The sequence below is a fragment of the Falco naumanni genome, chromosome 5, assembly GCF_017639655.2.
Source record: "Falco naumanni isolate bFalNau1 chromosome 5, bFalNau1.pat, whole genome shotgun sequence".
Classification (NCBI taxonomy): Eukaryota; Metazoa; Chordata; class Aves; order Falconiformes; family Falconidae; genus Falco; species Falco naumanni.
In genome coordinates this window covers 30372888-30391418 of record NC_054058.1, presented here as the reverse complement: position 1 = coordinate 30391418, position 18531 = coordinate 30372888, and positions in this window count along the sequence as shown.

Below are 18531 nucleotides of genomic sequence, written 5' to 3'. Positions count from 1 at the left end.
CAGCTTGCTTTATCTCTGCTGATACTGGAATAAATGTGCTGGAAAAACAGTCACTGCTAGCTCAGGTGGGGAGAAGTAGGAAGCCAAAGCACATTTACACTGTGGGTGAATTTGACCTGTCCTGTGTTTAATAAAAGACAGGGCAACTTGTTTTCACCTTCAGTCTCAAAGCAAACAAAATCAGAAGAAAACCACCCTAACCACCATACAAACATGCACACACGTGCAGGATGCAGTGTGTTTTTGGCTTCTCCCTTCATTTGGTTTATTTCAAGCGAGCTCTATACTTACAGTCACACCTATGCCATCATCAGTAGCATGACAGCAGTCAAGACACTTAGTCCCACCTTGTAACACATTTTGCAGGAGTTTTTTAAGAAAAACAGTGTCAAATTTACTCAGCCATTGTTTGACTCTAGGTTCTCTAAACAAGAAAAGCCTTCCCAAATGTGTAACTTCTGGTCAATGAGAAAAAGAAAGAATCAACAGGTGTTAAACATAAAACCTGCATACAAACATTTAGGTGATGTGACTAGGTACATAAAGTTAAAGAGGGAGTTACTAGGAGCTGAAGTATTACCTGTGTATGTATAGGTAGGTGTAGCCTTCTGTTTCAGTGTAGACAGAAGAAAAAGGCCAGTGCCCCTATCTCCCGTGTAATCAGATTTTACTGTGGGAAAAGTGATAGGGAAATGAGAAAGTTTGAGTGATTTTAGAAGTTAGTTGTTATCCTGAATTAATTAGATACAAAGACACATCTACAATGGCAGAAGACAAGATACTGCATATTAGGACATAGCAAAGATCAGGTGTAGCTGTCTACAGGGACATGCAGAGATGGGATACAGGGTAATTAGATTGCTACATTGAAACAGATCTCTGGGCAAAATGAACACAGTTGCAGTTAGTAAAGTGTACCTCGCAAAGCTCTTCTTTACACCAGTTTTGCCTTTATGCTGCTCTGGATGCCCATCCCTTCTATATCATGCCTAAAAAGGCAATAAGCTAAAAGACAAAAAGTAGAAAAGACATACTGGGAAGTTAGGAAGAGGAACTGAGCAAGAGAGAGAGGAAGCGGCAGCTTCCATCCAGATCACAGACCAATAAAATACTTCATAAGTAGGCAAAGTGGAGAAATTGGGAAATATCCAGGATCAAGACTTCCTTCTGTTTCATTCACAAGGAATGAAACTCCTTATCATGCCTCACTGCTATGTTACTGGTGCAGTATTTTTTCATTTCTAGCAATGCTGAGAGCTCTGTTCCAATGGGAAGACAGGATTTTTCTGTTTTTTTGAAATCTTAAAAATGTACAATGGAAGAAAATTATTTTCCTTTCAACCCTAACAGCCATATTGGCTCTCAAAATCATTTTATCAGATTAGCTTCCACACGACAATGCCAACTAATGTATGTATCATAAGCATAAACAACAATAAAAGTAATATCCCAAAAGAAAGCCACCCTGCTGTGATTATATTGGCCTAAAAGTGTACTTGCAGTTAGTCAGGTATGACTTGCTATGGAAACCAGGCCTTTTATTAAAAACATTCGTACTCCTGCCTTTTCTTTTGTGGGCCACAAATCCTGTGAACTGAGGTCACTTCCAGATAAGGGGTGTGGGAGGGGGGAATCGGAGGAAATTAAACTTGGATATATAGGTGGGGGCACACAGTAAGGGCCTTGTAGGTAAAGATGAACAGCTTGAATTTGTCATGGCAAGTGACAGGAAATCAATGGAGTGTTAGTGTGTGGGAGGAAACAAATATGACTTTAGCAGAAACGTTTAGGACAGATGTGAGGGAGATAACAGAGGAACTGTAGGGCCAGACAGGAGAAGCTTACAGTAACCAAAGCAAAAAACATCAGAGGCACTAACTACAACCTATTTTGGGAGTTTCTTCTTTTCTCTCTCACAGACAAGTAAAAATTTAAGTGAGCTGTTAAGCGTTATATGCGCTTTAAACCTTTAACAGCTCCAGGACTAATTTTACTTTACTGTGTATTATAACTGTGCCATGGGTTTTTCAAGAGATATCGTGCAAGGCTGTATCTCCCCTATTCCCTTATCTCAGGGGTCCTCAAACTTTTTAACCAGGGGGCCGGTGCGCGGATGCGGTGGCAGGCAGTCATCTGCGGCTGCTTGGTTTCCCCCTCAACCCCCGGTGGAGGGGGGGTGGGGTGGGCGGGGGGGGGTGGGCAGGGTGTATGTGTCTGTAAATACCGGGGGCCAGATAGAGGACCCTGGGGGTCCATATCCGGCCCATGGTCCATAGTTTGAGGACCCCTGCCTTATCTCATTCATCTGCATGGTTATCAACTGGAACATCATCCAATAAATCAATATTCAGAATACCCTCGCCCTCATTTAATTAGCAGAAGTGTCAGAAATCCCACTCTTTAATCCCTTAGTTGGGAAGCATTTGCTCAGGATGAGTCACACAATGTATTTCACCAGCACTGGTGTTATGCCTGTTTTTCTCTAACCCTGTAAAAGCCTTCCATTAACCTGGACTAATGACCAATTTCCATGGAATCAGCATTTGGCAAGCTCCTTGCACAATACCTCTGTGCAGACCGGGTTCTGGCATGCCAGGCATGGTTACCTGCAGTTCTTTGCCTCCTTTGCATGCTAAAACTCTTATAAAAATATGGACCTAGAACAGGATCCTTCAAATCTTGGTAGAAATGTCTTATTTTCAGAGTAGTCATGAACAATATTCATCATTCACTGAAAATCTACAGAATGTTCTTCAAATTAACATCTCTTATGTTGAAGGTGAACCTCCTTCCCTTCCGAGGCAGTATCTGTTTCCATAGCTCCCTTAGATTAATGTGTCACCATACCACATTATAAGGGTGTTACAGTTACTCATGTAACACATTTAATGCAAAACAGAAAAGAAAAACATGGAAAGGTAAGGCTATCAGTAGCACACAGCTTTGTTTCACAAACAGAAGCACATCTCCCTGATAGCACAGACAATTTTGCTTGTTCAGGGCTGCCTTCCCTAAAATTCATCAATACTTTGTCTCCACAAGCAGGGCAAGTGATTTGCCTGCTGGCACATCTTTAGAATTGTCTCTTACTTAAACATGATGTTCAATAACCAATATTTTCTTTGCATAAGTTGTGAACTCCCTCATCGCTTTTATCTCCAACCAGGAAAAATCTGGGGTTTATCCTGAAGGATACAGGGAATAGCAACTAAAGTAATGTATTACTAGGGTTTGCTGTTTTTTTTTAGATTTCCCTTCTTGTCTCTTGAAATTGAATCAGAGGACAGAAGTTGAGCAGAATGTTTTTACCATTATCTTACTGTAGCATAGATAAAATTGCTTCTGAAAAATAAAACTTTGTTGATTAAGAAAGAGAAAAAATACGTTGTAACCTCAGCAAATCTATCACAATTTCATTCCATACAAGTCTTTTACTTTTGAAATGGTAAGGCAGAGGGTCCTGGAAAAGCATGCATTTCTGAATGTGACATACTGAAGAACAATTTTGAATTGATTCTTTCAGACATTCATTGATCCATTTTTTGAAGCTTCTCAAACTGTTCAGATTTTACTCATGGATTAAAGAGCTGTAAGTCTTCACAGATATATTATGTTTGACTGTAAAAAAAAATGGAATGAATGAGTTTAAAGCAGAATACAACCTTCTACTCCTCCATTATGATCAAAAAAAGCCTGAACCACCTTATGAGTTTCTGGAACCACTTTAAATAATTTCTTAGATGTCAGGAGAGACTACAGACTCATCTAGAGGAGATGAAGTTCATATATTCAGACCAGTGTAGGTCATTAGATGGCACTTATCTCTAAATGACCTCTCACTCAAGTTTCACTCGAGCTGGAAAAGATGATTAACAGATTGCAAGGCTGTGTTCACAAACCCAGAACCCTGACATGGACAACCTACCCCTGAGTTTGCCTGCCTGTGGAAAAGACTAGGCTGCTAAGGTCTGAAGACACATATGAGCGGACCCTGAGCCCAGGCGACTGAGTAAAGTGTCTCTCTCCTCAGAATCTTAGATGCAAAAAGCACTTTTTATCAATTCTGAGGGGCTGAGTCAGCTTTAATGATGTGGTTGTGAATATTCTAGGAGGACTTGTTCCTCACTCAAGGAGTGAGTTCAAGGAGGAATCAGAAAAGACTGACGGTAGGTAGTGGTGGAGGTCCCAGTGCTAATGAAGACTTATGCAGTCAGTGGGGACAATAGCCTAAGAATCTTTTCAATTACAGTGAGGAGAGTGAAGAGAGGAATAAAATCCGGTTCTAACAAAATAAGTTTTCCTGATCCTGTGAAATGATTATGCGTCACCAGGACAATGATTGCCAGTGGGTAAAACAATGTGGAGACCTGTCTCTGAATGACAACAGGTCTCTGTGCAGTCATGGAGTGACCAAAAGGTTCTAAGCAGTTGGATGAACAGTGCTCAGAAGATACAATTTTTACCGCAGTGTGTCAATACCAAAGGCTTCCTGCTGTTTCTGATGATTTTGCATCATCACAGGAGACCACTGCCATATATCTGGATTGAGTTATTCATACAAATAGACATCTGAACCTTTTCAGGACCAACACGGCTACAGCTGCATTAGCAAATAAAACACCCCAGGGACCATTCTTTGGAACAAGTGCATGTTCTCAGGAGAAAACTTGTGCCCTCATAGCTATGATCTATACCTACCCAAAACAAGGTGGTCCTATCCATATTTTTTTCTAGGAACACTCCCCGGCCCTTATTAAACTGAGTACTCCTTTGGAGAGTACTAGTTGGCATGCATAAAAAATGTGCAAAGGTTTTAATAACTAAGCACTGTGGATTGTAAGAGAACGGTAGTCAAATCCTAAATCATGTCCCTTTACAGTATACTACTATAGATGTAGCATGAGGGACCACTAAGTCATGGAAGTTAAAAAGCAAGGAAGAAACAAGAGACATTTATTTGAAGACTTGGGATTGAATTATCTTCCTTGAACTCTCCATGTGCTCTTCTGTACCAAAGGAAAACTACTCAGATATTAATGATAAAACAGACCTTCCAAGCATGTAGTCCTTTCCCTCTGAATTGTCCCACTGGTGTCTGAAGTTGTCCTTGCAGCTTTCCATTTGAGATCAAGAGACCACATAGGGAAGTGAAGGACTTGGAGGTAGCAGAATCTCCAGAATAAGAGATTCTTTCTGACAATAAGGAATAGTCTTCCTGACAATAAGGATTCATGAGGACATGCCCTCAACACATGTCATGGGAGGTGCAAGTGAGAAGACTTTGTCACGAAGAAAAGAGCATGTGGGATAGGGGACTAAACTGTTCTGAGGTAGAAAACTAAAAGGCTATTGGAAGCCACGTGGCTTAACTCAAACCGAAAATCTCCTCTTCTTCCTATTTGCCAAGAGGGAAGTTCTTGGCAACAAAAGAAGTCCAGGGAAACAAAGAAAATTGCTAAGTAACTAATGAACAAACTAACAAGCAAAATGACAGAAAAATGATCACAAGGCCAAAAACATTGCAGCCTGTGATGAGAACAGAGCTACATCTCAAGCCAAAGGCAGTTGAAGCAAATCAAGAAAGAACTCGCACCACACTTCATGACCCCAGTGCAAAGCACAAATAGAAATAGGGCATATGTGTGCTGTTTGGGCACTCCAAAGGCAAAAAGTACCTTGGCTTGAGAGCAAAAGTCACTTTGTCATCCCATAGTAGATACACATATGGATCAACACTAGAAAGAGAAATATGGTGTTTTACTATAACAGGAAAAGACTGAGTGATCACTGTAAGTGTAAAACAGAATGCAAACTTGAATATGGCCTCACAGTGGCTCCACCATAATTGCTAGTTCCCTGTTGTGTTCCCTATACAGCAGGTCTAGTACTGACATCTGGTACTAATTTAGGGTTCATCAGCTCAACAAAAACAAACATATTGTGGGGCCTCGTTACAGCATGCCTGTCCCTCAACTTGGTTAAACCACGTTCCATCTTGTAAAGTAGATGTGACATAACTGTTTGCATTTTGGCCCTGAACCACACTACAGATGTTGCAATGTTCAAGAACCTGAAGTGGCTTAAAGTGCAATGTTGGGGATCTACTAGGAAGCAGCAGCAATTCCAGCTCCTTAAAGAGAGTGGCATTAACCCCGTCCCCTCACTCCATGAGACTACTCCCATCTTATTAAATATATTCATCAGCATGAATCTGACATGAGGTAACTTAATTTTTGCCTCATTTTAAACTGCAGTTATTTGATATTGGGTCAGAAAGTTTTAAGAGAAGTTATTTTGACCCTTCACATAAACACATTTGCCATTTACATGTGAAAGGTTATACACAGAATTCTCAAGAAAAAGGGACATGGATATGGAGATCTTTCTCCATTTGTTCACACAAACAAATATACACATTCATTTGGATTTAAACACAAAATAAATGAGATTTGGAGTCAAATGAAGGGCTGGGTGAAATGCGCAAAATTTCATAGAAAGTACCTGAGGTACACCCATCTACCATGGCAAAGGATTTATCCCAAATGCCTTTTTGAGTACCAGAAAATTAATTAAGATTTCATTCTAGGATATTTCAGCGTGTACATCCCCACTTACTGCTCCAGGGACTGCATGCTGACAAAGCGGCTCCAGTTCCAGCTATTGCAGAAACTTCTCACGCTCTGCATGCTGTTCATTCTCATGTGGCATTCTCTTTCACTTTTTTGCTCCAGCTACTGTTTCTCTTGCCAATAAAGATTAGCATAACCTTCAAGAAAATCTGGCAGAAGGTCACGGTCATTTCAGGGAGAAGTAAACAGAGTGAGAAAGGAATTACTAGAAGAGTGTAAGAACTCTTTGCCCACTATGTACAGGTCATGCTGTCAAGCAAAAATATATTGGTATTTAACTCAGTCAAAACTTACATAAACTCTGCTAGACATCTGAGAAGTTGCATGGGTCTGGAATTCAGGACTGCATTGGACCTTAAAAATATTCACAACCTACAGTCTCTTACTCATCACAGATTGTTTTTCCATTACTTGGGGGGTAAGCAGCAGAACAAATAATCTGCAAATATTTGGAATGTTTCTATTTGTCATTTTAAAATTAATACATATATCTTGTTATTCTCTATAGGGTGTTTCTATGCCTCTTATGTAACTGGTAAAGCAGATTTTTACTTTTCCTTTAAGAAAAAAGAAGTTGATCATATCAGTACATGCTTTGTCCAAAAAACCTGGAGGGAGTGAGGTTTCCATATACCAGGGCCAAAATACAGATGTTTGGCCTAAAATTGTTTTTATTATTTTTATTTTGGATTTTGGAAAAACAAGCACACAAGTCTCCAGAAAAGAACACAAGTACATGTGTTCTCTCTATTACACTGGAAGAAAATGTAGTGATTGAAAAAGACGAAATGAGCAGGCCTGCTTTCTCTAAGCAGAGGTCTCAGAAACGGAAAAACCAAGCAGGCAGAAAACAAGTGTAATGAAGAGACTCTGACCCTGCAAAGATGTCCATTTTTTCCAAATGAACCAAACGGTCTAATAAAGGACGTTACCTTCCCTATAAACCTTGCCTCGCAGAAAACAAAAGCATAATGATTTCAAAATGCTTCCACAACAAGATGCAGAACCAGGCTGTAGAGCAGCCAGGGCAGCAAACAGGGAGAGACCAAAGGTAGAGTTTAAGCAGTATGTCGTCATGAGAGGAAAGAGCTGAATGTATGGCCCAGTAAAACCCTCCTGTTTGGATCTTTTATGAACAATCACAGGAATTGATTTTCATGCATATCGCCTGAGGTGTGCGATCTTCATCTGGTGTTTGAATTTCGCTGACAATTCTTGACACAGAATGGGGCTGACTTAAATGATGAATAAAAGCTAGCTAATATAGATACTGTGAAGTATAAATAGGAGATTTAGTAGCAGAACTTCCATCAGAATTTGCAGAGCAGTGTTTATAATCTTTGCTGTATATATGTGGGTTTGCTATAGCAACAAAAATGAAGCCATCATTTTCTATGACCAACACCAAATCTGGTATTATCTGTGTCCTGACTTGTGAAGAAAAATGATTTAAACTCTGTATGAGGTTCAGCCTGGTAGCCAAAATGGGGAAGAAGTCCATGATGTTGAAGTTCATATACTATGCACATGTGGGATTCCCCAGTGGATCAGCTGGGTCAATGTCACGGATCTTCCAGTCTTCCAATGACAAGTGACTAAGTCAAGTTAGTCTCTTCTCCCTCCCAGTTTTAAGAGTCTCTAGAGTCTATTGTCCCAGCTGGAAGTATCAAATAACTGCATGATACTGAGTAAGACATCAGAAAAGAACAGCCAGTAAGAACTAATCTATTACTTTTGCAGAGGAAAATTCAGAGGCATGATGTTCAGCTCAAATCAGGATACTCAGAAGGGTCCCAGCAGCATCCTGGGCATGTGCCTAAGATATATTCCACAATACACCACAGACAGCAGGATCATTTCTCCCATCCAACAGGAAACACTAAAGGCAATTAAAAAGCTTTGAAGCTAGGGATATTTATTTTTTTCAGATGATTTTCAGCCACTAACAACATTCATCAAACAGGGAGCTGAGAAAAGCTGAAAAAACTAACCCATCCAATAACTTAGAAATGTTAAGCTATTTTTCAAGTAAGATTGAAAAGCAGAGAGAAGATAACATAGCAGGAGTAGTGGGTGAAGTAAGGGATGATTGTGGTTCCATAAATCAGCAAGGTAACCTCTAGGGAAATAAAAGATCACATGGGTTTGTGGCCTTCATCTCAGCAAAATATGTACCAGTGTTCTGGTTGACAGATGTAGTCAGGAAGACTTAATCTTCTCAAACTACTTGAAAGGGGAGAATCATGATAACAGAATAAGACATACATATCCAAGCACATAAGCCAACTAAAAGCATATTTTTTTATGACAAACCAAAAAGCAAATAAGTATGCTGAGAGGTATTATGAATGCTATCATGTGGAGTCTGGAGAGTCAATAAGAGTAGTTCAAATTGGCCATGTAGGAGACAAGAAATTATGTGATTAGTAATAGAGAAACTTGATGGGGTATATCCTATGGGTTTTGGAGGATTGCATTTCATGTCTAATATGTTCCATGAAAGTTACAGTGGAAAAGCAGGTCAGATGGTGGTGATATTTTGCATCCAAAATCCTGTTACATGATCAGAAAGTCATAGATGACTGACAGGACTCCCCAGCATTTGTGGTTAAAGTATTAATTAGTTAAACAAACAAAATCATACTAGGTATCTGTAACAGACTACCACATTTCACAAAAATATAGGACAAACTTCCACTACAAAAATCTGGTTAATAAGAGCAGAAAGAAAAATTATGTTACTGTGTCTTTCACCCTGCAGATCATTTTCTCAGTCTACACTGCCAGTAATACAACTTCAGAAATTTCTAAAAATAATGGATTTTTTCTTAACACAGAAATCCTGCATGGGATATCAAGTAACTCAGTAATGTCCATTATCAATTACTCACCATAATGGACCTCATTATGACAAAAAAGGAACAGTTAATGGCTTTTATAAAAATTGAAAAACTGAAAAAATGCCTAGTGAAATAAGGTTTGATTTATTTAATGCAAACAAGATATGTCACCAACCTGAAATATTTCTTGTTGGATCTTTTAAAACCTGCAGTTTTTGAAACTTAGAAGAACAGCTGAGATTAGAGTTGGGAACATGCATTTAACTGAAGAAGTGCTAAAACAACTGGGAATTTTTAAGGAACATCTTGCTGGATGCCCAAGAAGCCAAGATTCCTTAGATTCAAAAAAAGGTACTTGAGCCAAGAAGATCTTTCATGGTGAAAGCAATGACAGAAATTGTGTATTTACACCTATATAAATACACAAGCATATAGTACATGTGCATGCATACATGTAGTGCATACATACATGGAGAGGCATTAAAAAACCCCATGAAATTAAGATGGTTATAAACTACAAATAAAAATATGTGGGTAATGAGGTCAGTAAGTTGAATGAATAAGTTACCATAAATCAACAAATTTTAAATAGTAAGGCATTTTAAAAACATTCCAGAAGCAGTAAATTCAGTGACTTTATTATATCAATAGCTAGATTTAGACAACGAGACGGTGAAGTGTGATGAAGGAAAAGCAGAAATGCTCACTAGGTATTCCAGTGGCATTTGGAATGAACCAAGTTATGTATCTACTTCTTAAGGTATTACTAGTAGATCAAAAAATTAGCCATGAGTAACAAAGGAGGATGCGAGGTAGTCTCTGACAGTTAAATATTTAGAAACCCACAGACTCAGATATCTTAAGTTGAAGAGTCTTAAATAAATTAGCTGAGGAAACCTTTAAATTACTACAATAATTTTCTGGCAAACACTAAAGAGCACTAGACAGATTCCAGAACATTGAAAAATTGTCAACATAGTCATAGAGAGAATCTTGTAGTATATCTTCATCATCCTGAGCAAAAAAGTTAATTTTACTGAGGCAAAATACTGACTACACTGGTTTGGACCGTTGTACTTTACACTGTGTAAAAAGCTGGCTGGCTGGCTGGCCGAGCCCAGAGAGCGGTAGTAAATGGAGTTACATCCAGCTGGTGGCTGATCACAAGTGGTGTTCCCCAGGGCTCGGTGTTGGGGCCAGCTCTGTTTAATATCTTTATTGACTGTCTGAATGAGGTGATTGAGTGCATCCTCAATAAGTTTGCATATGACCCCAAGTTGTGGGGGAGTGTTGATTGGCTTGAGGACAGGAAGGCTCTGCAGAGGGATCAGAGGGATCGGGACAGGTGGGACCAATGAGCTGAGGCCAGTCATATGAGGTTCAGCAAGGAGAAGTGCTGGGTCCTGCACTGGGGTCAGAACAACCCCACACAGTGCTACAGGCTTGGGGAACAGTGGCTGGAAAGCTGCCTGGCCGAAAAAGACCTGAAGGTGCTGGTTGACAGCCAGCTGAACACGAGCCAGCAGTGTGCCCAGGTGGCCAAGAAGGCCAATAGCATCCTGGCTTGTATCATTTCCAGTGTGGCCAGCAGGACTAGGGAAGAGATTTCCCCCCTGTACTTGGCACTGGTGAGGCCGCACCTTGAATACTGTGTCCATTTTTGGGCCGCTCACTTCAAGAGGGACACTGAGGTGCTGGAGCATGTCCAGTGAAGGGCAATGGAACTGGTGAAGGGTCTGGAGCCCAAGTGTTATAAGGAGCACCTGAGGGTGCTGGGGTTTTTAGTCTAGAGAGGAGGAGACTCAGGGGGGACCCTATTGTTCTCTACAACAGCCTGAAAGGAGGTTGTAGTGAGATGGGTGTCAGTCTCTTCTCCCAGATAATAGGCAGCAACACAAGAGGAAATGGCCTCAAGTTTAAAACCACCAGGGGAGGCTTAGATTGGATATTAGGAAAAATGTCTTCATTGGAATGGTGGTCAAGCATTGGAACAGGCAGCCCAGGGAGGTAATGAAATCACCATCCCTGGAGGTGTTTAAAAAACACGTAGATGTTGTGCATACGGACATGTCTTAGTGGTAGACTTGGCAGTCCTGGGTTAACAGTTGGACTTGATAATCTCAAAGGTCTTTTCCAACCTAAATGATTCTATGATTCTGTTTTGAAGGTGTGTAAGGTGTAAAATGTGAACAGCAGACACCTGAAGGGTGGCACTAAAGAAATTAATGACTTTGCCTTAGAAGAAAAAATCAAATGAAAAATAAAACAAAACCAGAAAGAACCTCATGAAATGCTACAACAATAAGCAAAAAAACCTTACAAACTTTACAATGGTGCTGATGAAAACAGCTTCATTAAAACAAAAATCTGAAATCTACATCTTAGTATTACATAGTAAAGACAATTAGCTTGTTTTGAAAAAAGAAACTGAGACTCTTTCAGAAAGAAATTGTGACTCCAATAATTAAATAATACAAGCACAGATATTTCTCATTAAACAATTAAATCAGCTGTCATTTTCTTTCTACCATTGATTCTTAGAAAATTTAATGGTAAATTCCAATAATCTAAACATCCACCTGAAAGGGAAGATAAAAACTGATAGTAAATCAGATCAAACAACAGACCTTGGGGACGGACAGACAAGTATCCTATATACATCTATACTAGAGTCCTATTGTGGCATCTGAAGCAAGTACCACACTCGTCTCAGCTTACCAGGTATCAGTTCTGATTGTGGAGCCAAGTCAGAAACTCTGGTCCAGATGACTACCCACCAATGCAAAGCAACTGTTGATGAGGAGACTGCATTACTGTAATGTTCTTCAGATCGTATCAACCACACATACAATAAATAATACAATGCTTTCTTACTGTTGTGTTCTAACACTCTGGAACACTTCTCATACAATATAAAATGACAAAATACATCTCTGGCTTTTATGTTGCTGTTGTACACCAGCTCTCAAGACTCTGCAACTGCACTTAATCTATCCAATCTTTCTCCTGCCTCAGTATCCCTTCTTTTTTACCTGAACTTGCTGGTTTTGTTTCTGTACTTAGACTCTTTTTATTACCTTCTCTTTCCTTGCCACCACATTTTCAAATACTATTTTCCCTAATGGCAAGGGAAAACTTTTCACAAAACCCTTCAAGGTGTCACCTAAGCCTCCAAGAACATGACACCTGTCAGCCTGCACTAGGAGAAGTCCAAATGTTTCTCCAGCAGCAGGATTACGGCTAACTGTACAACTGCTTCTGGGTCTTAGAGAACTGGTGACCAATGCTCAATTAAGTTAATGAAGACGACTGGCATTTTCCTGAAGGCAGGGTAACAAAGAGATCTTGGAGATGGTACAACGACATCCCACTGTTATGGAAATCTTGACCTCTTCTGGTTGGAAGCACTCCCCTGAGCCTGACATGTAGTTGAACATCTCCCACCCTGTCTTGCAAGATCTTCACATAGGATACTCTAGATAACAGTGCAGCCTTTCACACCGGTCCAGGAGCCCTACCACCAGATGCTGCAAAACAGCCCTGCAAAGAAAGATCAACATCTGGAAAAGCCTGCTCCTTGCCACACCTGGCATCAACAACACCCTGTGCCAGTGGCTGGGATTCCAGTCTGGGGAAGGGTACAGCTTCTTCACACCGTTCTTGCAGTGGAAGGAAAGGATACTAAAACTTTTCTGGTAGAACGAAGGCATTGATCTTAGATCAGCAATGGAGATTAAACCCCTGAGTTTGATCTCATATCTGACCCTGATTTCAGCAGGAGGTTGAACTGGATAACCTCCTGAGGTCCCCACCAACCCAATTTGTGCTACAGTCTTGTGCTTCTTTATTTCTCTGCAGGGACTTTAATGCCTTTGCACACAACTCAATTAGAGCTGTGAGAGTTATCTTGCATTCAGCAACCGGTGATGTCAGAAGCCATTTCTCACCCTGCATGGATGCCTTTTTTCTGTCTCAGTGACTGAAAAAGTCACATATAGAACATGCTATGCTAATGCAGTGCCCAAGATGTCTGTCCAAAGACCATTACCCTTCCTAAACAGAGCAGGTCACAAGCTTTAGAACCTGCTGCTGGCATAGGGAAGGGCTAAAGGCAACAGAGAGCTGTGTTCTATCTTCACATTGAATCAAGGACTAAGACTTGTCTTTCTTAGTGCCTCAGACTCCACTGCTGAAGAAGAGCTCCTACTGGCAGCCCCATCTGCCTCCCTGGTGCCTTACCTCCTCACTGGTGCAGGCAGGAGGCAGTCACAGAAGTTTAACTTCAGAGGCCTGATGCAGTATTTAAGACCTGAGGGTGCTGAGAATGGTGGGAATAAGAGACAGAAGCAAGCACATCCCACAGCAGTTCTCTGGCCACCTAGAGAACAGACTGCAGCACACTTGCCCATAGGCTTGAGAGCAGGAAGCTTTGAAGAAATTGTGTGTGCAGTGGCTCTTGTGATACCTTTGGTGCCCCTCCAAAACCCGGCTCCTTGGCTACAATGACTGAGTCAGCTACAGGAGACACCAGAGGAGAAAGGTCAGCTGAACCCTGACATGGGATCTCCGTCCCTCCAAAATGAATGCTGTCAGTCCTCAGTACTCATAACCCCCTCCTTAGGCATCCAAATTGGCTCAGGGCAGCAAGGCATGTCACCAGGCTTCACACAGCAGGGCATCTTCTGAGTCCTTTCTAGTCTTCCCAATAATCATGGATGTGTAAGAACTGCTACACTGGCATTTTCAGGGTATTTTCAGTCCTTAGCAGACCATACAGTCTTACTAAGGAATTTCTGTGTTGTGGGCATACTGGTTTCCCTACTTCCTTTTCTTTTTCCTATTTACTCATACCTCCCCACCCATCCCCCACCCCCCACCAATCTCCCTCTCTCTTCATCTCCTGACAAGGTATGGGTCATGTTGGCCATCTCAGGGAATAAAAAATTGTTGTTTGAACACTTTTGCTGACCCATTTCTGTTGAGCTGCAGGTGTTCTTCCCACTCAGATTTTTGGCTGTTGCTTAAAGCTACATGCCTGGGCCATGGGCTGTTGAACAGTGGTCCCTCTCTGACTTTGCATGGGGATAGGCATGCAGAGAGCTTGGCTGCTGAATGCATTGTGAGTGGGAGGATGGAGGTAGTTGCTGGGACTGAGGAGGTCCAGCTGTGAGGACCTTTAAGGAAGGGTATGCAAGACATGGGGTGTTAATAGCCCATCATTAGGCTGGAAGGGAGAAGCAGCTCCAGGAATACGTGCTTCAGCCAAAAGCATAAGCACAGGACAGATAAATCATTTCACTGAAGTACTGAAAAAAAAGGGGAACAGAAGTAGAGAAGCTCTTGTTTCAGTAGGGGCAAAAAGTTTCCTTTCTGAGGGTACCTTTCCACCCCACAGGGAGTAATCAGATGGCTCTGTGCATCTGTCTTTCATAAAGCCTTACACAAAGTCATGCAAAACCAATACTAGCTTTATCCCACTTCCCTGCCCTAACACCCCCTTCTCCCCTACTATGTGCCAGTGAAATGAAGGGTAAGCAATGCTACTCTCCTCTCCTGCTTTCCTGGTAAGAAAGCACCACTTGGTGTGCAGCAGTTTTTCAACTGTTTTTTTTTTCCCCCCACCCAGTTAATTCAAAACATTGCCATTTTGTAGAAGTTTAGCTGTCCTGGGCTGGGCACCAGAATGGAATGTGCATCCTGTCAATGCCCTCCATAAGGTGCAAGAACAGAAAGTCAGTGAAGGTCTAGTTTTCAGATTGCTCTTCTTCAGATTACATGGTTATGGTCCAGGGAACCTTGCTAAGTCTTGTGCAAAGTGAGATCTTGGAAATGTGGATAATATGTATGTTGGATCCTCAGCACAAAGTGCTTTGCTTTGCTAATCTATTTGTATAGCAATGCATACTTGCTAAAACAGGTAATTTATGCAGTCTACAATCTATCACGTTCTGGATTTTCTACACTCTCTACTTCTATAATTGTAATCCAGAACCACAGTTTCTCATAGCTAGCTCATAGTTTCTCACTAGTTCTCATAGCTAGCAAAATAGGTATGTAAAATGCCTATTATATTATTTTTCTTCTGGAGGATAAGTCGATTGTGAAACAATAGCTCTGAAAAGTATAGGTTGCCCTGTTCATTTGAAGAAATTGACACTGAAACTGGAAGGTGATCATTTGAATGGCAATATAAAGAATTATTTCCCTGTTATTTGTCAGACATAGAGAGGTAATGTGCTCATTGCAAAAATCTAGATTGCTGCTTTTCTGAGTACACAGAACTTGATCTTGTTTAATCCATCCTTTCTAGTAGTCAAAATATCCAGCTTTTGTCTGGCCATTTATTAACAACTTTGCCTTACCAGTGGAATGAAGAAAAGTGTTTAGCACTCAAAAGCACAGGTAAAAAAGCATCATTGTAATATATACAAACAGGTCTACTGGAAAAAGAACTTCAAAATTTTCAGTTTTGGCACAGCTTTGAAGTACTTGACTTTGAAACTCCAACACTCTTACAGTATTTTTAGTGCAATTTCCTGAAATTCATCTTAAAAACTAGAGGTCTGACCTGAAATAGTCTGTTGGTCTTCATCTGAATCACAACTTTTAGAATCACAACACAGTCCTTTAAAACCTGAGCTAACACAACAAATGGCAGGAGTAGAAACTTATAATTAGAGAAATCTAAAATGGTTTGGGTTGGAAAAGACCTTAGAAGATAGTCTAGTCCAACCTCCCAGGGTCATCTTCACTAACAGACTGCTCAAAGCTCCATCCAACCTGATGTTGAACACTTCCAATGATGGGGCACCCACAACTTCTTTGGCCACCTGTTCCAGTGTCTTATTACCCTAATTGTAAAAAATTTCTTCCTTATGTCCAATCTAAATCTATCAGTTTAAAACCATTGCCCCTTGTCCTGTCACTACAGACCTTGTTAACAATTCTTTCTTCATCTTTCTTACAAGACCCTTTACATATTGAAAGGATGCAATATGGTGTCCTTGGAGCCTTCTCTTCTCCAAGTTGAACAAACCCAACTCTTTCAGCCTTTCTTCATAGAAGAGATGGTCTAGCCCCCCTAACAATTTTTGTGGCCCTCCTGTGTACTCTCTCTAGAAAGTCCATGTCTTTCTTGTACAGGGGACTCCAGAGCTGGATGCAGTACTCCAGCTGGGGTCTCACAAGAGCAGAGTAGAGGGGGAAAATCCCTTCCCTTGACATGCTGGCCACATGTTTTTTGATGCAACCTAGGATACAATTGGCTTTCTGTGCTGCAAGTGTACATTGCTGGCTCATGTCCAATTTTTCATCTACTAGTAGATCCAAGTCCCTCTTTGCAAGGCTGCTTCCAAACCATTCATTAGCATGTCTGTACTGATACTGGGGATTGCCCCAGCCCAGGTGTGGGACCTTTCACTTGGCCTTGTTGAACTTCATGAGGTTTACACAGGCCTACTCCTCAAGCCTGTGAAGTTCCTCTGGATGATACCCCTTTCCTTTAGCCAATCAACTGCATCACTCAGCTTAATGTTGTCTGCAAACTTGCTGAGAATGCACTCAATCCCACTATGTCAGTGATGAAGATATTAAATAGTATTGGTCCCAGTACAGATTCCTGAGGGACACCACTTGTTACTGGTTTCCATGTGGACAGTGAGCCAATATAACTTTTTGGACATGGCCATCCAGCCAATTCCTTATCCGTCTAACAGTCTATCCACCAAACCCGTATCTCTCCAATTTAGCAGCAACAATGTTGTCATTGACCATATCAAAGGCCTTACAGAGGTCTAGATAGATGACATCTGTAGGTCTTACCTTGTCCACTGATACAGTTGCTCTGTTGTAGAAAGCTTATCGCCCTCTGTCTGAGCCTGACATTGATGAATGTCAAGAGATACAATCTGCTAAGGGTTTCCATACCTGCTTAACAGACAACATAGAATGCAAGGACTAGAGTGTCTAAGACATTTGTTTTTGTATATGCAGGTCCTTCTCTCCCAATCTCCGGAGACTTCTCTGCTCAGCACACCTCCATGCCTTCCCTGTGCTGCTCTTCTCTCTACATCTCCAGGATTCCGGCAGTACACCCCTAGCCTCTGTTCTTTCTTGTACATCCTTCCTCCTCTTTACCTTCTCCATGATGTCTCAGGAGCAAGAGCAAGATTATGGAGAATACAGATAGGCTATGGATACAATTAAAACAGGTAAGGGAGGAAAATGCAGCGATATGGAAACTGTAACTACCTAACCCAGGATCAAAAGTAGTGCAGGTCAACCCTGTGTAGAGGCAAGAATAGCCATATTTGCCCTACACAAGGCAGATATAGCCAGTCTTTTCAAGCTAGCATGGGAACCACTGAAATTTTGCATGGTGTAGACAGTGTTCTTCAAGTAGTGTTCTGGAAACAACTGCACAGGGAATCAGTTTGAACAAATTCCTCAATGATACTGAAAATGTTTCAAAGAGCTTTATTTGTCCATTGGCTCTCTGAACAGACAAGGCATGCCTAAAACACAGGAAACATTCAATAAATGTGTGTGAAAATCTGTTAATGAAACTGTGTAAAGTTTCATTAACACTTGAGGATGTGTAAATCAAGACTATTCAAAGAATTACATGTTGGATAAAATTGAACACATTTTCAAGGACAAGTAAATGGTCTGTGCCTAAAACCCAAACAGTTCTCACACATAACAAGTCCCTGCTTGAAAGTATAGACTTGTGATCACTGTCATGGCAACAAGTGTAAGACAACGTGTAAAACTTATCTTCTAAGAAACTGAAACTTAAAATGAGCAAAACCAGCTCCAGTCAGACAAGGAAATTCCAACATGAGCAGTTTAATTTTAGAAAACTTATAAACAATTTTAAAAAGCATCTTATAATAGAAAATGTCAGAATTTTCTTGCATATAATGTCTCTAAGATGTCAAAAGATTTTAAGCTATCTGTACTCCAAATTTCTGCTGCACATGACTAAGTAAAAATAATTTCTCTGATGCTGTACAGAACACAAATAATTTTCCTTCCAGGTCTCAAATCACGGTGCAGAACTT